The sequence below is a fragment of the Calonectris borealis genome, unplaced genomic scaffold (genome assembly GCF_964195595.1).
Source record: "Calonectris borealis unplaced genomic scaffold, bCalBor7.hap1.2 HAP1_SCAFFOLD_44, whole genome shotgun sequence".
Taxonomy (NCBI): domain Eukaryota; kingdom Metazoa; phylum Chordata; class Aves; order Procellariiformes; family Procellariidae; genus Calonectris; species Calonectris borealis.
The window spans coordinates 614,845-633,700 of record NW_027441456.1 but is presented as its reverse complement, the minus strand read 5'-3'; the positions used below and the strand labels follow the sequence as shown (position 1 = coordinate 633,700).

The window sequence follows — 18,856 nt, the reverse complement described above, 5'->3', positions numbered from 1 at the left end:
ATATTGACTTAGGAGAGGTCAAGGCTGCCTTTGAGATAAATGCAAACCAGGTGGATGGCAATTGATAGCCGCTTAACATATGCCAACACCCTGGTGCTAAAGAGCTGGACAGACATGGAGGCACCAGCTGTGGATGGTTTGGCCAGCCAATTCCAGGACCAGAAAGAGAATCTCACTTCCTCCCTGTGGGCCTGTGATGATAACCTTTGAAAGATGATGCAGAGTGGCCTCACTGGGACATTGTCTGGCTTTTTCAGCACCCTTGGATGCAGCCGCTCTCGCCCCACGGACTGGTAAGGGTTGGCTTTGCTCCAGTAGCCCCTGATTTGATTCCCATCCACTGCTGACTGCTGTTCTCCTCCAGAGTCCTGCCTTGAGGCACAAAGGTCTGGGAAAGCTTGTGATGAAAACTGAGATAAAGAGCGCACAGAATATCTCATCTCTGTCTATACCTACTCCTACTAAATTTAGCAGTGATCCCATGTTATAGTTGCTTCTTTTTGAACTGTTCCTGAAGGAGTAACAGCTCGTTATGGTGCCCTTGAATTCATTTTCAAGTTTCAGCTGAGTTTTGATATGGACCATTGCTGTGCTTGGAGGATGCTGTCCTTGAAGACCAGCTGTACTGAGCTCTGCTGCCCTTCAGTGCTGCTGACCATGAGATTCCCACTAAAACTCCCCAGAATAGGCCAAAGTCTGCTCCTCTGATGTCCAGCGCCTGCAGTCTTCTACTTTCCTTACTCACTCTCCTCGAGAGCTCGGACCCCATTATTTCAGGGTCGCAACAGCCAAGGCTTACACCGACCTTGACATCGCTGGCCACCTCTGCCTTGCTTGCAAGCATCAGATCCAGGTTTGCATTACCTTCTTTGGCCCATCTGGCAGCTGTGCTAGGAAGTTGTCCCAAAACACTTCAAGAAAGTGCCTGGGCTGTTTGCATGCTGCTGTTGTTCCCCTTCCAGAAAATGCCAGGGTCATTAAAGTCCCCAGTGAGACCCAGGCCTATACATCCAGAGACTTCCTTGGTGCGCTTAGAAAAGACTATGCCTGCTTCCTTACCCTGACTGCAGGTTATGTCACACCACGATGCCACGTTTACTGGCCTCTTCTCTGACCCTCACCCACAAGGGCTCACCCAAATTGTCACCCGCCCAATAGAGGAGCTCCATACATCCAAGCAGCTTCTTCGCTTTGAAGGAACCCCACTCTGGATCCTTCCAGCCAGTCTCTCCTGAAAAGCCTGTATCCATCCACTGCAGCACCCCAAGCTGTGTGACTTGTCCCACCATGCCGTGGCAGTTACTCCATCGATGTCAAAAAGCACAGGCTCCAGATCATCCTGGCTGTGCCCCTGGCTGAGGGCATCAGGGCACGTTTGGGCTGCAGCACCTCAGGCGTGGCTCCAGGCCAATTCTGCCTTGTTTTTGGGAAACCTGCTACGACGTGTCCAAGTCCCGGAGCGTGCAAAGGCTTTGCTTCAGAGCAGAGACATGACGGCGTGGTCGGCAGATGGAAACACAAAGATGAAATGGGACACCAAGAGAGTGAGCAAACCCTGCTGTCCCCAAGGACAGAGAGAAACAGGGCTGGGAAGTGCAGGCCTGGAAAGAAACGGGTTTGCTGTCAGTGGTGTCTCTGCTGCCCCTGCGGGTCTTTGGTGGAGGTGAAGCCCATCTCCAGGAGCGACAAGGTGCTGCTGACAGGGACACTGTGAAAATTGTTGGTCTGTTCCTTGACTGTATTTTCAAGTGGGTGAGTAAAGGATGGGGGAGAGAAAATAGCAGCAGTTTGAGAGCTATTGTCAGTGCTTGCTATTGTCAGTGGCTTGCACAAAGGCACCCAGTCTGTCTGCAGTGCTGTCTGGGGTGTCTGACACACTCTCACTCTGAATGTGGATGGCTTTCCTGTGCTGTACCTGCCAGCCGCATGTAGGTTTTTGTGAACCTTGGCATCTCACGTAGAATTACAGGCCTGTATTTTGCCAGTAAATCAAGTAACTGTCCTGAATTTGATCAGGCCATGTGGGGATGTTCATGAGACCACCGTCATTCTAGTCAATGGGGGTCTAGTAAACCCAGCTGATGGGAAAGAGAGACAGAAACTCAGGTCTCGCTGTGGTACATGACACCATTTGATCAGAGGTATCCCTGCACAGGCTGCCCAAAAAATAACAGACAGGGACAGGTTCTGACGTCCTAAATGTGGGCATCTGCTGCCATTTCCGTTGGCCAAACAAATGCCCCACCAGCCTCCACAGATGCCCCCAGGTCATAGAATCATAGAATGATTTGGTTTGGAAGGGACCTTTAAGGATCACCTAGTCCAACCCCCCTGCCATGGGCAGGGACATCTTCCACTAGATCAGGTTGCTCAAAGCCCCATCCAGCCTGACCTTGATCGCTTCCAGGGATGGGGCATCCACAGCATCTCTGGGCAATCTCTTCCACCACTCAGAATTTAAGGAATCTCCTATTTTTATCTTTCTAATCTTTGCCAATTCATCTACCTTTTGATTCCAGTTTGTGGCTGGCTTATTATTTTTGGCGTGAGCTTTCACCCATCCCCTCTTGAATGGAGTTTTCCCGGCTATATTTAATAATAGTTGCCAACCTTGAGTTCTCCAAACTGGAGATCTGTTTACTTCCCAGTTTGGGGCTTCCCGTTGACAAAGCCATTGTGTGACACCTGCCCACACGGCATAGGAGTCGACATAGATAACTTTTGCTCCGTTTTGTGCTGCTAGAACAACTGCCCTTAATTCTCCTATTTGTGCACTACCTTCACCTTCTTCTATAATTTGCTTGCCAGTGTTGATGTTTAATGTTTAATGCAGCAGCCTTGTATTGCCATTTGCCATCTATTCTTCTTGCTGAGGCATCAGTAAACCAAATGTCTTCTGCTGGTGTTCTCTCGGTGAGGGGAGGTGCATTTAAAATTGGTGAGGGTTTAAAGGGTTGTTGCAACGCTAATGGGTCTGCATTTATAGGCATCTGTAACTTGGGAGCTTTAGTATGTCCTTCGGTTAAATTCATTTCTTCTGTAATTCCTGTTAAGTAGGCATACCATTTTCTGACTGTGGGGTTTTGTGCAACTCCTTCTGGGGGGGGCAGTCCCCTTTAGGATTGCTTCTAGTAAGTTAAATGGACCTCTGGTTTGAACAGGTTGTTCCTGGTGTACTTTCTCAGCTTGTCTCACTGCTCGGACTAAAGACAACAGTCCCTTTTCCCACTTGGAATACCTCTGTTCTGTCTCTTTCAATGCAGTTGAGCTGAACATCTAAGGTCTTTTCAGTCCATCAGGGCCAGTTTGGAACAGGTTACAATAAGTACCATGTTCAGCAAAACCCCGTCCTCGACCATAGGGTCGTGGGGTTGTACTGGTCCCAATGACTGATGCGGTTTTAATCCCTGTAGTAGAGATTTCACCGCCTCTTCATGTTCTGGTTCCATTTCCATGGCTTTCCCTTTCATAAAAGTGAGTAGAGTGGCCAAGCAATGATAGAAAATCCAGGTGCATGTTTCCTCCAGCACCCTGAAGTACCCATAAGCTCTTGTAATTCTTTCCTCGACTGGGGCATCTGCAATTGTTCCATTTTACTTAGGGTGTCTGGTGGAATTGTTGCACCACCTGCAATCCACCAAGTACCTAAAAATCTTACCTCTTTACTTGGTCCCTGACATTTCTCAGGTGGGATTTCAACTTGTGCTTTATGTAGCGCTTGCCACACTGTTGCTGGGGCTTCCCCTGCCTCTTCAGGGGAATCTCCTCCAATTAGAATATCATCTATATAGTGGTACAGTTTCACATTCTGAGGAAGTGAGACGGTTTGTAAAGTTCAGCAAGCGCAGCATGAGCAATGGTGGGTGAACGTTTATACCCCTGTGGGGTATTGTATACTTTCCCAAGTAAAAGCAAATTTCTCTTTATCCTTTTGCTTGCAAGGGAACCATAAAGAACATATCCTTTATATCTAGCGCTGCCATCCATGGGGCTGTGGCTGCTTGTAGTGTGGCTGTTAAAGGTGCAATATTGGGTCCTGCAGCCGTTAGTGGAGCTGTGTTGGCATTTAAGCACCGATAGTCAATTGTTAGATGCCACCTCCCATCCGGTTTTCCGACTGGCCAAACCAGTGAATTATAGGGGGAGTGGTTTCTGGAGATAATGTGCCACTTTTGCAAATCTGCTATTACTTCAGAGATTCCAGCTCGTGCAGCACCAGAAATCGGATACTGCGGCACGTTGGTAGTTTTTGAATCAGGGAGTGCAGGGGCTGCACGGAGTGCTACAGCATTCATAAACGCGCTATAAACCTTCCGCTTTGTATCAGGGTTAGGGTCGACATTTGAAGCAAAGGATCACAGGCTGCCTTCCGGCAGATGCCAGGTTCGGCCATTCAAAACATCAAAACCTAAAATATTCTCATTGTGATCTTTAACTGCAAAGTGAGTAGACAACATGTGCTTCTTGCCCGGGAGCCAAAAATTAACTTTTGCAGTTTGGCACATAACACTTGCTCCATTCACTCCAGTGATTTTAACTCTTTGTCCTCCAGGTTGTACATCCAGCTTCTCGGCATCTTGTTGTGTCAATATTGAAATTTGTGCTCCTGTATCTATTAGAAATTTTACCAATTGTTGTTGAGGGCCAACTGGAATTAAAATATATGGGCTATTGTCATTTTTCCATTGATAGGATTTCACTTGCTGGACAGGCAGGCCCGGTTGCCATCCTGGCATAACTTGTTTTTTGATCTCAAATTTTGGGGAAGGAAATTGAAATGCTGCTGTCACAGCACCTTACCCAGGCACTGTCACCACAGCGAATACATCATTATGAGCTGATTCTCTTACCGGTGGAAAACATAACAATTAAGCAATGTAACATGCTGAACCCTGCTAGTCTACTTCCTCCTCCTGGGGAAGAAACTCCACATCACAATGGTGTGGTAACAGCTTGTGAAGACAAAAAGACTTTAAAATATTTAACAGATGTACCATTTCCACATCCAGGTCTTGAACTACGTGTAGATGGGTCCACACATTATCTGAACGGTAACTCGGTTAGAGGTTATTCAGAAACTACTGAAAATAAAGTAGTAAGGGCTTCACCACTCAGTCTGAAGCTGAGTGCACAAGCAGCAGAATTGATTGCATTAACAAAGACTTTCCAGCTGTCCAAAGAAAAGACTGCAAATATTTGTACTGATTCTTGCTATGCATTTGAAGTATGCCACACCAGTGGACAGTTATGGAAGCAGCGTAGCTTTATAACTTCCAGTGAGAGTAAGTACTGAGCTGTTAAAAACTATACAATTGCCAAAGAAACTAGCTATTGTTCATCAGTGGGGTGGGTTGACCTTGCCTGGCTGCCAAGTGCCCACCAAGCCGCTCTATCACTCCCCCTCCTCAGCAGGGCAGGGGGGAGAAATTAAGATGGAAAACTTGTGGGTCGAGCTAAAGGCAGTTTAATAAAGAAAAGCAAAGGCTGCATGTGGAAGCAAAGGAAACAAAAAAAATATTCTCTACTTCCCATCAGCAGGCCACGTCCAGCACTTCCTGGGAAGCTGGGCCTCAGTATGCATAGCGGTTGTTTCAGTAGATAAATGCCTTAATAATGAATGCCCCCGTCCCCTTTCTCTTAGCTTTTAATGCTGAGCATGACGTCATATGGTACAGAAAATCCCTTTGGTTAGTTTGGGTCAGCTGTTCTGGCTGTGTCCCCTCCCAGCCTCTTGCCCACCCCCAGCCTACCGGCCTTTGAGGCAGGTGGCTGGAGAGACAGCCTTGCTGCTGTGCGAGCACTGCTCAGCAGCAGCCAAAACATTGGTGTGTTATTAACACCATTCTAAACACAAAACCAAAGCACAGCACTATGAGAGCTGCTATGGGGAAAGTTAATGCCATCCCATCCAGAGCCTGTATCTGCACAGGTGCTTGCAATGGTTTCCGTATGTGAACATGTATTTGGTTAATGTATGTGCATGAGTAATTCTCTTGCTAGCTGAAATAGTATAAGCAACCCTATCTCTAATGGTATCTGTACCGCTGATGGTCTCGGTATCAGTTTGACTATCTGTAATGGTACCGCTGTCTCTGTACTGGTATTGGGATCTGTAATGGTATTGGTGATTGCATCTGTAATGGTAATTGTATCTGCATTGATATGTGTAAGATTATCATATCTGCAATAGGATCAGTATCTGCAACGGTATCTGCATCCGCAATGGCATTTGCAATGGCATCAACATCTGCAGTGCTATCTGCAGCTGTAATGGCATTTGTAATGGTAAGAGTATCTGCAATGGCCTCTGCATCTTCAGTGATGTCTGCATCTGCAATGGCATCTGCTTCTCCCATTGTACTTGCATCTGACTTTGCATCAGCAATGGTATCTGCAGCGGTTGCTGCAATGGAATCAGCATCTGAAATGGCATCTGATCTGCAGAGGTATTTGCTTTGGTACCTGCATTGGCAACATTATCGGGAATGGTAGGAGCATCTGCAAAGGTATATGCAAAGGTTTCTGCAGTGGTATTTGAATCTGCAACCCCCTTTGCAATGGTGTCTGCATCTGGAATGGTATCTGCATCTGCTATGGCATCAGCAGCGCTATCTGCATTATCAATAGCATCTCTCAACAGTGTTACAGTCAATGGCTCAATGTCCAAGTGGAAGCCAGTAACGAATGATGTCCATCACGGGTCTGTGCTGGGACCAATAGTCTTTTATATCTTCATCAACGACATAGACAGTGGGATTGAGTGCACCCTCAGCAACATTGCAGACGACACCAAGCTGAGTGGTGCAGTTGATTGGCTGGAGGGAAGGGATGCCCTCCAGAGGGACCTCAACAGGCTTGGGGGGTTGGTCCATGCAAACCTCATGAAGTTCAAGAAGGCCAAGTGCCCCTGGGTTGGGGCAATCCTCACTATCAGTACAGTGTGGGGGATGAAGGGATTGAGAGCAGCCCTGCCGAGAAGGACTTGAGGATAGTGGTGGATGAGAACTTGGACGTGAGCCGGCAATGTGTGCTCGCAGCCCAGAAGGCCAACCGTTTCCTGGGCTGCATCAAAAGAAGCATGGCCAGCAGGTCGAGGGAGGTGATTCTCTCCCTCTCCTCTGCTCTTGTGAGACCCCCCCTGGAGCACTGTGTCCAGCTCTGGAGCCCCCTGCACAGGAAAGACACGGACCTGTTGGAGTGGGTCCAGAGGAGGGCCACGGAAACGATCTGAGAGCTGGAATACCTCTCCTATGAAGAAAGGCTGAGAGAGTTGGGGTTGTTCAGCCTGGAGAAGAGAAGCCTCTGGGGACACCTTATCATGGCCTTTCAATACTGTACTGGATTTGAGTGGGACAGAGTTAAATTTCTTCATAGTCGCTAGTGTGGGGATTTGTGTTTTGGATTTGCAATGAAAACAGTGTTGGTAACACAGGGATTTAGTTCTTGCTGAACAGTGCTTGCACACCATCAAGGCCTTTTCTGCTCCTCATACTGCCCCGCCAGCGAGTAGGCTGGGGATGCACAAGAGTTTGGGAGGGGACACAGCTGGGACAACTGACCCCAAATGACCAAAGGGGTATTCCATACCATACGATGTCATGCTCAGAAATAAAAGCTGGGGGAAGAAGAAAGGGAGGCACATTCAGAGTTATGGCATGTGTCTTCCCAAGTAGTTATTATGCATGGGGATGGTTAAACACCTGCCTGCCAATGGGAAGTAGTGAATGAAGCGTGCAGCTTTTACTTTAAGTATTAAAGTGTCTTTATCTCAACCCATTAGTTTTCTCACTTTTACCCTTCTGATTCTCTCGCCCGTCCCATTGTGGGGCGAGTGAGTGAATGGCTGTATGGTGCTTAGCTGCCCATCGGGGTTACACCATGACAAATACCTAAAGGGGGCTTATAAGAAAGATGGAGAGAGGCTTTTTACCAGGGTTTGTAGTGATAGGACAAGGAGTAATGGCTGTAAACTATAAGAGGGAAGATTTAGATTTGACATCAGGAAGAGATTTTTTATGATCAGGGTGCTGAGACACTGGAACAGGTTGCCCAGAGAAGTTGTGGATGCCCCATTCCTGGAAGTGTTCAAGGTCAGGTTGGACTGGGCGTTGAGCAACCTGAGCTAGTGGAAGATGTCCCTGCTGTGGGCGGGGTTGCAACTAGATGATCTTTAAAGGTCTCTTCCAATGCAAACCATTCTGTGATTCCATGGTTCTGTGATTCCATGGCTTTATTACTTACTGTTTGGCTTTTTTTCCTAAATTCATACTCCCTTCTGCACAAACCAATTCATAAATTTAAAGAGGCCTTTGCAATACAGACGAGGGCAAAGGCTCTAGCAGGGAAGTGTAATAGATGTATAAGCTGCAATTTTTGATGTTGAGCTGTCCTGACACCTTGTTCCATCAGCTTTACCATAATGGGTAAAGAGAGTCACAAGAAGTGCCACATGCTATACCACACGTGGCATTGTAACCCTTGGGTCAGATACCTGTAAAGGACAGGAGGGAAATGAAGGAAGCCCTGTCTTGCTACTGCTACTCCCCAAAGCAGACTATTCCTCGTCCTGAAGGACTTTCTCAGGCAGTGGAGAGGCATATGGGAGAGCTTCAGTGCCAGGAGGGGCGCGAGCAATCCCATGACTCTGTTCCAAGGTTTCCGCATCCTTCCTGGGAGAAACTGTAGTCAAACACAAGTCCTCTTTGCTGCCATCTCGCCCCTCTTACTCGTAGTGTACACGGAGAACAGACTAGTCTCTTTCCTCCAATTTTACAACACAATTTCAAATTCTGAGCTTCTCATCCAAACTGCTTTCAAACCTTCCCAGACTCATTCTGTAAAGAGCCCCCTCCATCCCTTCAGTCATTAATGAGACTGTCCAGAAGCACTGGATGCAAGTCAGGGCTCTGCAGAGCCCCACCAGAACACAGGCTTCTCTTTAGCCAACAAGTGCCCCCTCCTGTGTACACTGCGCTCAAGAAGAAGTCATTTAGGAGACACCTGAGTCCCTTGAGTCCCATAGAAGACATATAAAGGTCACAAGCACATGACTTGAATCTATGTTCTAAGAGGTGCTTTTTGTGTAAGAATCAACTCCTAAGAAATATTAGAATCAGTCTTTCTCTCTTTTTTTTTTTATTTTCTGGTTTCATTAAAAAAAAAGAAGAGCCAAAATTGTATAGAAATTGTTGCCTCTTCCTCTGTATGTCAACTAGAGTTTGCAAAAGTTAAACACAATCGTTGTTCCTGTTACTCCACGTGAAGGCACCCTTACCCATAAGAGGAAGAGCAAGCATGGAGTGCAATGTGAAGCACCTCTTGGACAGAGCTAGTCTTGAAGAACTGCCTGAGCCGAGAAGCAGCTAGTTCAGTCGATAAAGGCCTGGAGGAGCAGTGGTACTCCTTTTGGAAACATGACAACATTGCCAGGAGGGCTGTGAGGATCCGCAGTTTCTCTTTGGTGTGACCAATGCCCTCATCCTCATCTCTGGACTCTGCCACAGAGACAAAGACACAGGAGATGATGCCAAGAAGCTATCCGCTGTTCAGAGAAGAAGCTACCTCTCTGTAACACTCAAGCAAAGGTCTCTGGTGAGTAGAAGTAGCAGAGCAAAGACTACTGAATGAGTAATAACACTGCCCATCTTGAGCAAAGCAGCCGTGCAGCCACGAGCCCAGGGTCTGCATTGAGTTGGGGTGTTCAAGGACTCTCATCTGGGTTGTTTCATGGCCAAAAAATAATGGTGTTAGTGATAACACCAACGACAAACGAGAATATAGACCTGCAGCCACAGAACTAAGAGCATTAGGGACAAGGGGACGTGGGTAGGGATCAAAGGGATGGGCCAGCTTCCACATGGGAGACACTAACCACACTTGAGCCCTCTTGCTTGGAAAGAGTCTAGAGTCCCGCTTGCACTCTGCTGCCCTGGAGACTCTCAGGTAACCCCCAGCCCCCTGGGAAATATGCCCCTGCAGTCGACCCTGCTGAAGACATGAAATCATAGAATCAGAGAATCACAGAATCATTTAGGTTGGAAAAGACCCAATAAGCCCATCACATGCAGTGGGGCGAGGGAAAAATTCCTAACGTAAAAGTCGGTGGTAATTCAGTGCATGCCTGGAGAGACAAAACCACAGCCAAGAGATAATGAACACAAAGTCCCGCAAAGCTGAGCCACACATGGCGGGGGACAGGGAGAGGTCCGTCCAGCATCTGGTGCCCATGACCTGCCTTCCTGGCCTGTGATGGGGGGTACCCCAGAGAAGGGTGTGGGCTGGAGGTCCAGGAAGGCACATGGGCACGTGGAGCTCAGAATTCTCCTGTGAACCTGCGAGTGGTGAACCCGGGAGTGGTGAACCCATGGGGCAGGGAACCACCACCCCTCCCAGAGTGGGGCAGAGCAGCCAGGCGTCCAGGCTGCCTGTCCACGCTCCTCTCCTGTCCTGACACCAAATTGTGCTGTTTGGGGGATGGTGCTCACTAGAGCCCCGGTAAGAACCTGTTTCCCATTGTGCCTCCAAAACACTGGGAGGTTGGCACCATCTGCCCCTTACCTCTCCCAGCCTCATGGGGGGACACCCCAGTTTGCCCTAATGTGCCCTTATCTGGGGGCACACGGTGGGTGGGAAGGGGATCTCCTTTACAGAGACACCCCTGGCATCCGGGGTCCCTCAGCCACTCTGCTCATGGCAGTGGTGCAGCCAGAAACAACCCAGGCATTTGGGCGCTGGCAGAGGAGAGGGGACACGGACAGGGACATGGACAAGGACACCGACGGACACACAGAGCGTAGCTTTGCTGAAGGGGTTTATTGATCATTAGAGGGAAATGGCCCAGGCCTCCCAGGGGACCAGGTGGGGTCATCCAGGGATGATCATCTCCTCATGCTGCTGGAGGGGGATGTCACCACCAGTTCCAGTCCTGAAAGACAGAGCCCAAAATGTCTGCTGGGACGTGAGAGGGGCCTTGCCCCCACCATCTCTCTCTGCAGGGATCTGGGGAAGGAGACAGGAATTGGAGCCCTCAATATACCCAGGACAGGACTTGGCTCTCCTGAGATCCATATGGCACCCAGAGCCCCTCGCCCAGTGTGTCATTAGCCCAGGATGCCCCTAAAGCTCCCAGAGCCCTGCCCACCCCTCAAGGTGATCCTGGGGGTCTGTATGGCACCAGAGCCCTTGCCTGGCCTGCACGGTGACCCTCTGGGTCTGTAGAGCCCCACTGGGTGCCAGGAAAGGCACGGGGGCAGCTCTGTCCAGCTCACCCTGAGACATGGATCATGGACAGTCCCCTCTGTTTCCCTCTCCCATACTCAAGTTCTGCCCACCCGAGAGGGTGTAGGAATCCCTTGGCGCCCAGGGTCCTTTGCAGGGCTGGAGACGCCCTGATGCTGCTCACCTAGACATCAACAGCTGCAGCCACGCGTCTACGGCGCACAAGCTCCGCCGCCCGGTCAGCCAGAAGGGGCTGGGGAGAAAGGGAGGGTTAGTGGTGGGGGGACATGCTTGGGTACACTGGGGTGGAGTGGGAGGCAGGGGAAAGCAATGGGGTCCTTGGGGAAGGTGCCTCCAGGGAGAAATGGGGTACCTGAGTTTCCATGATGGTGCACAGAAAGCAGGGGGCGTCCTGGGGAAGGGGCCCACCTGGGTGTGTGGCTGTGTACTGGGGCATCCTGGGGTGTAGTGGCTTGTAATGGGATGGATGGGAAGGCAATGGGGGCCCTGGGGAAAGGGGCCTCCCTGGGAAAACACTGTGGTGCAAGGGTGTTCTCTGGGGTTGCAGTGGGGTCTATTGGGGCCTATGCTGGGATGCTCTGGAGTGTCGTGGCCATGCAACGGGAGGGTCTGGAGCCAGCAGAACTCATCGTACCTACCTCAGCCCTCTTCACTCGCCCAAAACTGTAGCTCACCTGTAGAGAGACCATGAGACCTCACTGGTCACTGGGATGTCCCCAGTCCCAGCAAGGGATGGGAGGACCAAATTGCCCTCCCATTCCCCAGACTGGATGCCCTCCAAGTCCACCCCACTACTTACTTGCCGGCTATAACTTCCACTTGCTTCGAAGAATGCCTAGGGAAGGAGAGGAAAGGTGTTGTCTGGATTGGACCTTGGTGGGGCTGTGGGTAGGGCATAGGTGTCCCCAGTCCCCCCAGGCCCATGGCTTCCCCTTGGTCTGAGGGGGAAAAAACCTTCTGCTCCCCCCAGCCCCATCCTCCAAGTTTCACTGGGGATACCTGTTCATGCAGGGACCAGGGGTGGGGATGGAGACACGGATAGCGTGGGGAATTCGGGGTCTCCAAAGCTGATGGGGGTGGGAGGCACCCAGAGACAGGGCACTGGGGTGAATTAGCGGACCCCAAGGGACTGGGCTGGGGGCGTTGAATGGACAGGACTGCGTGGGACGCAAGTGAGGCGTAAAGAAATTCAAGTGGAGGAGATAGGGGGAGTTCAAGCGAGGTGGTTGGTGGGGGCAGAAGGAAGAGGACTGCAGAAGACAAAACGAAGGGGACTGGGAGAATGTTTGGGAGTGGGGCTTCAAGGAAGGGGATCCGGGGACACTACCACAGTGGACAGGATGAAAGGCAAAGGACTGAGGGGGAAGACTGAAAGAAAGGCATTGGGAACGATCAGTGGGAGGGCATTTGGGGACCCTAGATAGGACATGGAGGAGATCGTGGGGAGGGCATGTCTGAGGGGGACAAAAGGATGGGATGGGGATGGCCAAAAGGGAGAGATGTGGGGGCACCAAGAGAAGAGCCCTCACAGGATTTTACAGTGAACCCTCCTAGGGAAGGGACAGGTCTGACCACTCTCTGAGGAACTCTAGCTCTGGAAGTTTAATTGCGGGGGAAGGGGGGAACAGATGGAGGGAGGGAGGGAGAGAGCTGCATTGCCCAGGGCTGGAGGTGCAGGGGAGCCTGGAGGAGCTCCTTGCTTGGGAAAGGGAGAGGCCATGTCAAGGGGTTTCAGGCTCACCACTGCAATTTCATTCTGCAAGAGAGCTGACATCCTGCAGCCAAGACCCATCCCCAGCCTTGAGGCCCTCCCCGTGGCAGTGGGGACTCACCTGAGCATCTTCCGGGGTGCAGAGCAGGATGGTGAAGAGCAGGGCCATGCTGAGCGCTGCGACCTTCATCTTTCTCTGTAGTGTGGCGAGTGCTGGGTGAAGCTGGAGAAGGCGAGGGGCCGATTTATCCCTCCCAGGACTCCTCCTTGCCCACCCCGAGAGCCCCCAGGGCAAAGCCAGGCTTGGCAGAGACACCAGCCCTGGCAGCAAGCCTAACGCTGGCACAGAGTCACCTCAGCCTCCGGCACTGATCCAGCCACCTTCCCCGGCATCAGTCCAGCTTCCTGCAAGGGGCAGCTGCACATGGAAGGGCCCAGGCATCTGCGGGTGGTGAGGGGGACGGGCAGTGCGCCTCTGACAGCCGGAAACCCTACGGTGATGACCCACTGCTCCAGCATGAAACCATCCTCCAACAGCCCCCCAAAGCTAGATCCCCCCAGCTCCCAGTGCCCCTCACCTCCCAGCACTGCCATCTCGCAGTGCCTCTCACCTCCCAGGCCAGCCTTTCCCTCTGGGACTCCCCCAGAGATGACGCCAGCCTCAAACCAAAGGTTTCTAAGCAGAATTGTCTCTGGCCCTTCTCCAGCCCCTTGGGTAAATGGGGGGCTGGGACTGACCCCTGGGACCCTGGGATTAGGGAACACTGGGACGTAGGAGGACAACTTGGGGAATGGGCAATGGGGACAGCTGGGTGACTGGGATCTTCAGTCCGTGGAGGCAATGGGGAGCACTGGTGAATGTTGGGCACCGGGAGACAAGGGCTCGGCTTGCAGGAAGTGCTGGGGTGGTCACAGTGCCCAGCTCCAGGCCACCCCATTTCCCTTGCACTGCAGGCCCCAAACTGGTCCAGTCCCAGCCACGGCCTCCCCAGAGCACAGAACAGAGCAGAATATCCCCTGCCCTGGCCCCCACCCTGCCGCTGCCTGGGGCCACTGTGCCCTCCCAGACAACACGGCTCCCACTCTGCAGAGTTGCCCCCAGACAGTGGGTCCCAGTGACCCCGTCCCCAACAAGGCTCTGGCTCCTGCCCTGCCCCTGCCCGGGACTTGGCCACAGCTCACCAAAGGCCCCTGTCCCCATGGAGTGTCCCTTCAATGCCCTCGTCCTCGACCCAGGCCAGCATTGTCTCTGAGCAGGATGTGGCTGTCCAGAGGGACACGATGAAGCGGGTGCTTGTCCCTAGGCAGCCACGCGGCTCTAATTGTGGGGACAGAGCTCCCCTGGCAAGAGGAAGGATGTTTGTCCCCACAGCATCTCTGATAAGCCCAGGGCCTGTGGCACAAGGAACCCATTCAGCAAGCTTGGTGCTTCACGAGAGTCCCAATCGGGGGGAGTCTGCGGGGCGTAGAACAGTAATAATAGTAATGAGAACAACAACAGTAACAGAATATACAAAGCAGGCGATGCACAATGCAACTGCTCGCCGACCGCGTGTCACGAACGGGGAGCGAGCCCCCCCCCCCACCTGGTTTTTATACTGAGCATGATGTCACATGGTATAGAATACCCCCTTGGCCAGCTGGGTCCACCACCCTGGCTGTGCTCCCCCCAGTGCAAGCACCACCCAGCAACAGCCAAAGCATCAATGGGCCATCAACGCTCCTTTCACACCGAACCCAAAACACAGCACACCCCCAAGCTACTGGGAAGAAGGTTAACTCTGTCCCAGCTGGAACCAGGACAATATCCACCCCTTATTCTGTACCATCTACATCATGCCCAGGTCTCACATTTTCCAATACATTCCAATTAGTCATCACCACTTTTCCTGCCTTTTGATATATACACACACAGAGATATCATTCCCTTAGTCCACGGGCCATCCCTCTAAAATGTCCATTGAGTTCATTTAGTCCATGACTTCGGGTTCCATCTGCCATAACAGTCTTTCAGGGCAGGAGAGATGGTGTGTGGTGTTGGGCTCTTGCATGCTGAGGCCAGTTCTGGGCGCTCGTCCGGTTCTATCATCGTTGCACTTTGCTCGGTTTCATCAGAGTTCATCCTACATTAACCTGGGTGATTCTTACTGTAATACTGTTAATATGGCATAGAGTAACCATAGAAGTGATGACATACAGTATTATATAGTAACTAACATCATACAATTCAGTTCATGGGCTATTTTCACCCAAAATCAAATCCCCTTGAGGTACACACCGGACTTCCCCATCCTTTCGCATCACCCACCAAGCGCACCCAGGTCCTTGAGCAAAAGCAATCCCACGAATGGGTTTTCCCTTGCCAGAGGCAGGAGTAACCCAGACTGTCTTCCCCAGCATATTTCTCATAATGCACGACAGGGACTTTATCCCCCTCTACAGTACGTAAGAGTTTGGATTGGGCAGGGCCAGCTCGAGTGACAGATCCCCTAGTGTTGACTAACCAGGTGGCTTTTGCTAAATGAGTGTCCTAATGCTTGAATGTCCCACCACCCGTTGCCCTCAGTGTTGTCTTTAACAGCCCGTTGTATCGTTCGATTTTCCCGGAGGCTGGTGCATGGTAGGGGATGTGATAGACCCCCTCAATGCCGTGCTCTTTGGCCCAGGTGTCTATGAGGGTGTTTCGGAAGTGAGTCCCGTTGTCTGACTCAATTCTTTCTGGGGTGCAATGTCGCCATAGGACTTGCTTTTCAAGGCTCAGGACGGTGTTCCAGGCAATGGCATGGGGCACGGGATGTGATTCCAGCCATCCTGTGGTTACTTCCACCACGGTGAGAGCATAGCACTTGCCTTGTCGGGTTTGTGGGAGTGTGATATAATCAATGTGCCAGGCCTCCCCATATTTATATTTCAACCATCGTCCTCCATACCAAAGAGGCTTTACTCGCTTGGCTTGCTTGATTGCAGCGCATGTTTCACATTCATGGGTAACCTGTGCGATAGTGTCCATGGTCAAGTGCACACCTTGATCACGAGCCCATCTATATGTTGCGTCTCTTCCTTGATGGCCTGAAGTGTCGTGGGCCCACCGAGCTATAAATAATTCACCCTTATGTTGCCAGTCCAGATCTATCTGAGCTACTTCGATCATAGCAGCCTGGTCCACCTGCTGATTGTTTTGATGTTCTTCAGTGGCCTGACTCTTGGGTACATGAGCATCTACGTGACGTACTTTTACAACCAGGTTCTCTACTCGGGCAGCAATATCTTGCCACAGTGCGGCAGCCCAGATGGGTTTACGTCTGCGCTGCCAGTTGTTCTGCTTCCACTGCTGCAACCACCCCCACAGGGCATTTGCCACCATCCATGAGGCAGTATAGAGATAGAGTACTGGCCATTTTTCTCGTTCAGCAATGTTCAAGGCCAGCTGGATGGCTTTCACCTCTGCAAACTGGCTTGATTCACCTTCTCCTTCAGCAGTTTCTGCAACTTGGCGTATGGGACTCCATACCGCAGCCTTCCATCTCTGATGCTTTCCCACAAGGCGACAGGACCCATCCGTGAACAGGGCATATTGCTTCTCGTTTTCTGGTAGTTTGTTATACAGTGGGGCCTCTTCAGCACGCATCACCTCCTCCTCTGGGGATATTCCAAAATCTTTGCCTTCTAGCCAGTTCGTGATCACTTCCAAGATTCCTGGGCGACTGGGGTTTCCTATTCGGGCCCGTTGTGTGATCAGTGCGACCCACTTACTCCACGTAGCATCGGTTGCATGATGTGTAGAGGGGACCTTCCCTTTGAACATCCAGCCCAGCACCGGCAGTCGGGGTGCCAGGAGGAGCTGTGCTTCGGTACCAACCACTTCCGAAGCAGCTCGAACCCCTTCATATGCTGCCAATATCTCCTTCCCAGTTGGAGTATAGTGGGCCTCGGATCCTCTGTATCCCCGACTCCAAAACCCTAAGGGTCAACCTCGAGTCTCCCCTGGTGCTTTCTGCCAGAGGCTCCAAGTAGGACCATTCTCGCCGGCTGCGGTGTAGAGCACATTCTTTACATCTTGTCCTGCCCGGCCTGGCCCAAGGGCTACTGCCTGAACTATCTCCTGTTTAATTTGTTCAAAGGCTTGTCGTTGCTCAGGGCCCCATCTGAAGTCGTTCTTCTTCCTGGTCACGTGATAGAGAGGGCTTACGATCTGACTGTAATCTGGAATATGCATTCTCCAAAAGCCCACAACGCCTAAGAAAGCTTGTGTTTCCTTTCTGCTAGTTGGTGGGGACATGGCTGTTATTTTATTGATCACATCCATTGGGATCTGATGACGTCCATCTTGCCATTTTATTCCTAAGAACTGGATCTCCTGTGCAGGTCCCTTGACCTTACTTCGTTTTATGGCAAAGCCGGCCTTCAGAAGGATTTGGACTATTCTCTCCCCTTTCTCAAAAACTTCTTCTGCTGTGCTGCCCCACACGATGATGTCATCAATGTATTGCAGGTGTTCTGGAGCCTCACCCTGTTCCAGTGCGGTGTGGATCAGTCCATGGCAAATGGTAGGGCTGTGTTTCCACCCCTGGGGCAGTCGGTTCCAGGTGTACTGGACGCCCCTCCAAGTGAAAGCAAAGTGTGGCCTGCACTCTGCCACCAAAGGGATGGAGAAGGCGGCATTAGCAATGTCAATGGTGGCGTACCACTTGGCTGCCTTTGATTCCAGTTCGTATTGAAGTTCCAGCATGTCCGGCACGGCAGCACTCAGTGGCGGCGTGACTTCGTTCAGGCCACGGTAGTCTACTGTTAGTCTCCACTCTCCATTGGACTTTCGCACTGGCCATATGGGACTGTTGAAGGGTGAGCGAGTCTTGCTGATCACTCCTTGGCTCTCCAGTCGATGAATCAGCTCATGGATGGGGATCAGAGAGTCTCGGTTGGTGCGGTATTGCTGCCGGTGCACTGTTGTGGTAGCGATTGGTACTTGTTCTTTGGCCTTCAACAACCCCACAACAGAAGGATCCTACGAGAGACCGGGCAAGGTGGACAGCTGTTTAATTTCCTCCGTCTCCAGGGCAGCTATACCAAAAGCGCACCGGTACACTTTTGGATCCTTGAAATACCCTCTTGAGGTAGTCTATGACAAGGATGCACGGAGCCCCTGGGCCAGTCACAATGGGGTGCTTCTGCCACTCATTCCCGGTCAGGCTCACTTCGGCCTCCAATACAGTTACCTCTTGGGATCCCCCTGTCACTCCAGAAATACAAATGGGTTCTGCCCCTTTATAGCCTGATGGCATCAGGGTACACTGTGCACCGGTGTCTACGAGAGCCTTATACTCCTGTGGGTCTGACGTGCCAGGGCATTGAATCCACACAGTCCAGTAAACCCGGTTGTCCCTTTCCTCCACCTGGCTGGAGGCAGGGCCCCTCTAGTCCTGGTCATCATATTCACTATCCACTTCTTGTAAGTGTGAATCAGAAGTCCCTTTGTTAAGGTCGGAAGTGGAATCAGTCCTTCTACCCTGTCTGGGGAACCTCTTGCTGGAGACTGGGGCAGCAGTTTTCCTGGAAGAACCCCCTTTTGTGGTTGTTTTTCCTTGCAACTCATGTACGCGTGCCTGTAAGGCTGAGGCAGATTTTCCATCCCACTGCCTCATGTCCTCTCTGTGGTCACGCAGGTAAAATCACAGGGTGCCCCGGGGTGTGTACCCACGATGTGTCCTCTCTTGAGCAGAGGGACGCTTGCTCCTAATGGCTGAGACACTGGCCCGTGCAGGTGGGGAGCAGGACATATCCTCTTTGAGTTGCTGGACCTCCTGAGACAGTTTCTCCACAGCAGAGACACAGGCCCGTAGGGAGGGAGAGAGACTTTCTTCATATTGCCGGAGTTGGCCAGCCAGTTCATCCACTGTTTGTTCCTCT

The 18,856-nt window shown here is 51.3% G+C and overlaps 1 protein-coding gene and 1 long non-coding RNA gene across 2 annotated transcripts in view; both read right to left on the bottom strand.

Annotated features, from left to right (window-relative positions):
* LOC142076355 (uncharacterized) overlaps window positions 1-18,856 on the bottom strand; it is an 801,642-nt gene that overhangs the window by 689,097 nt on the left and 93,689 nt on the right. The window lies entirely within an intron of this gene.
* LOC142076346 (uncharacterized) lies at window positions 11,407-13,083 on the bottom strand. Its single transcript, XR_012671148.1, has 4 exons — window positions 13,071-13,083; window positions 12,038-12,073; window positions 11,877-11,912; window positions 11,407-11,470 (listed from the first exon to the last, which is right to left on the bottom strand). It is a non-coding gene; the product is annotated as an uncharacterized LOC142076346 (long non-coding RNA).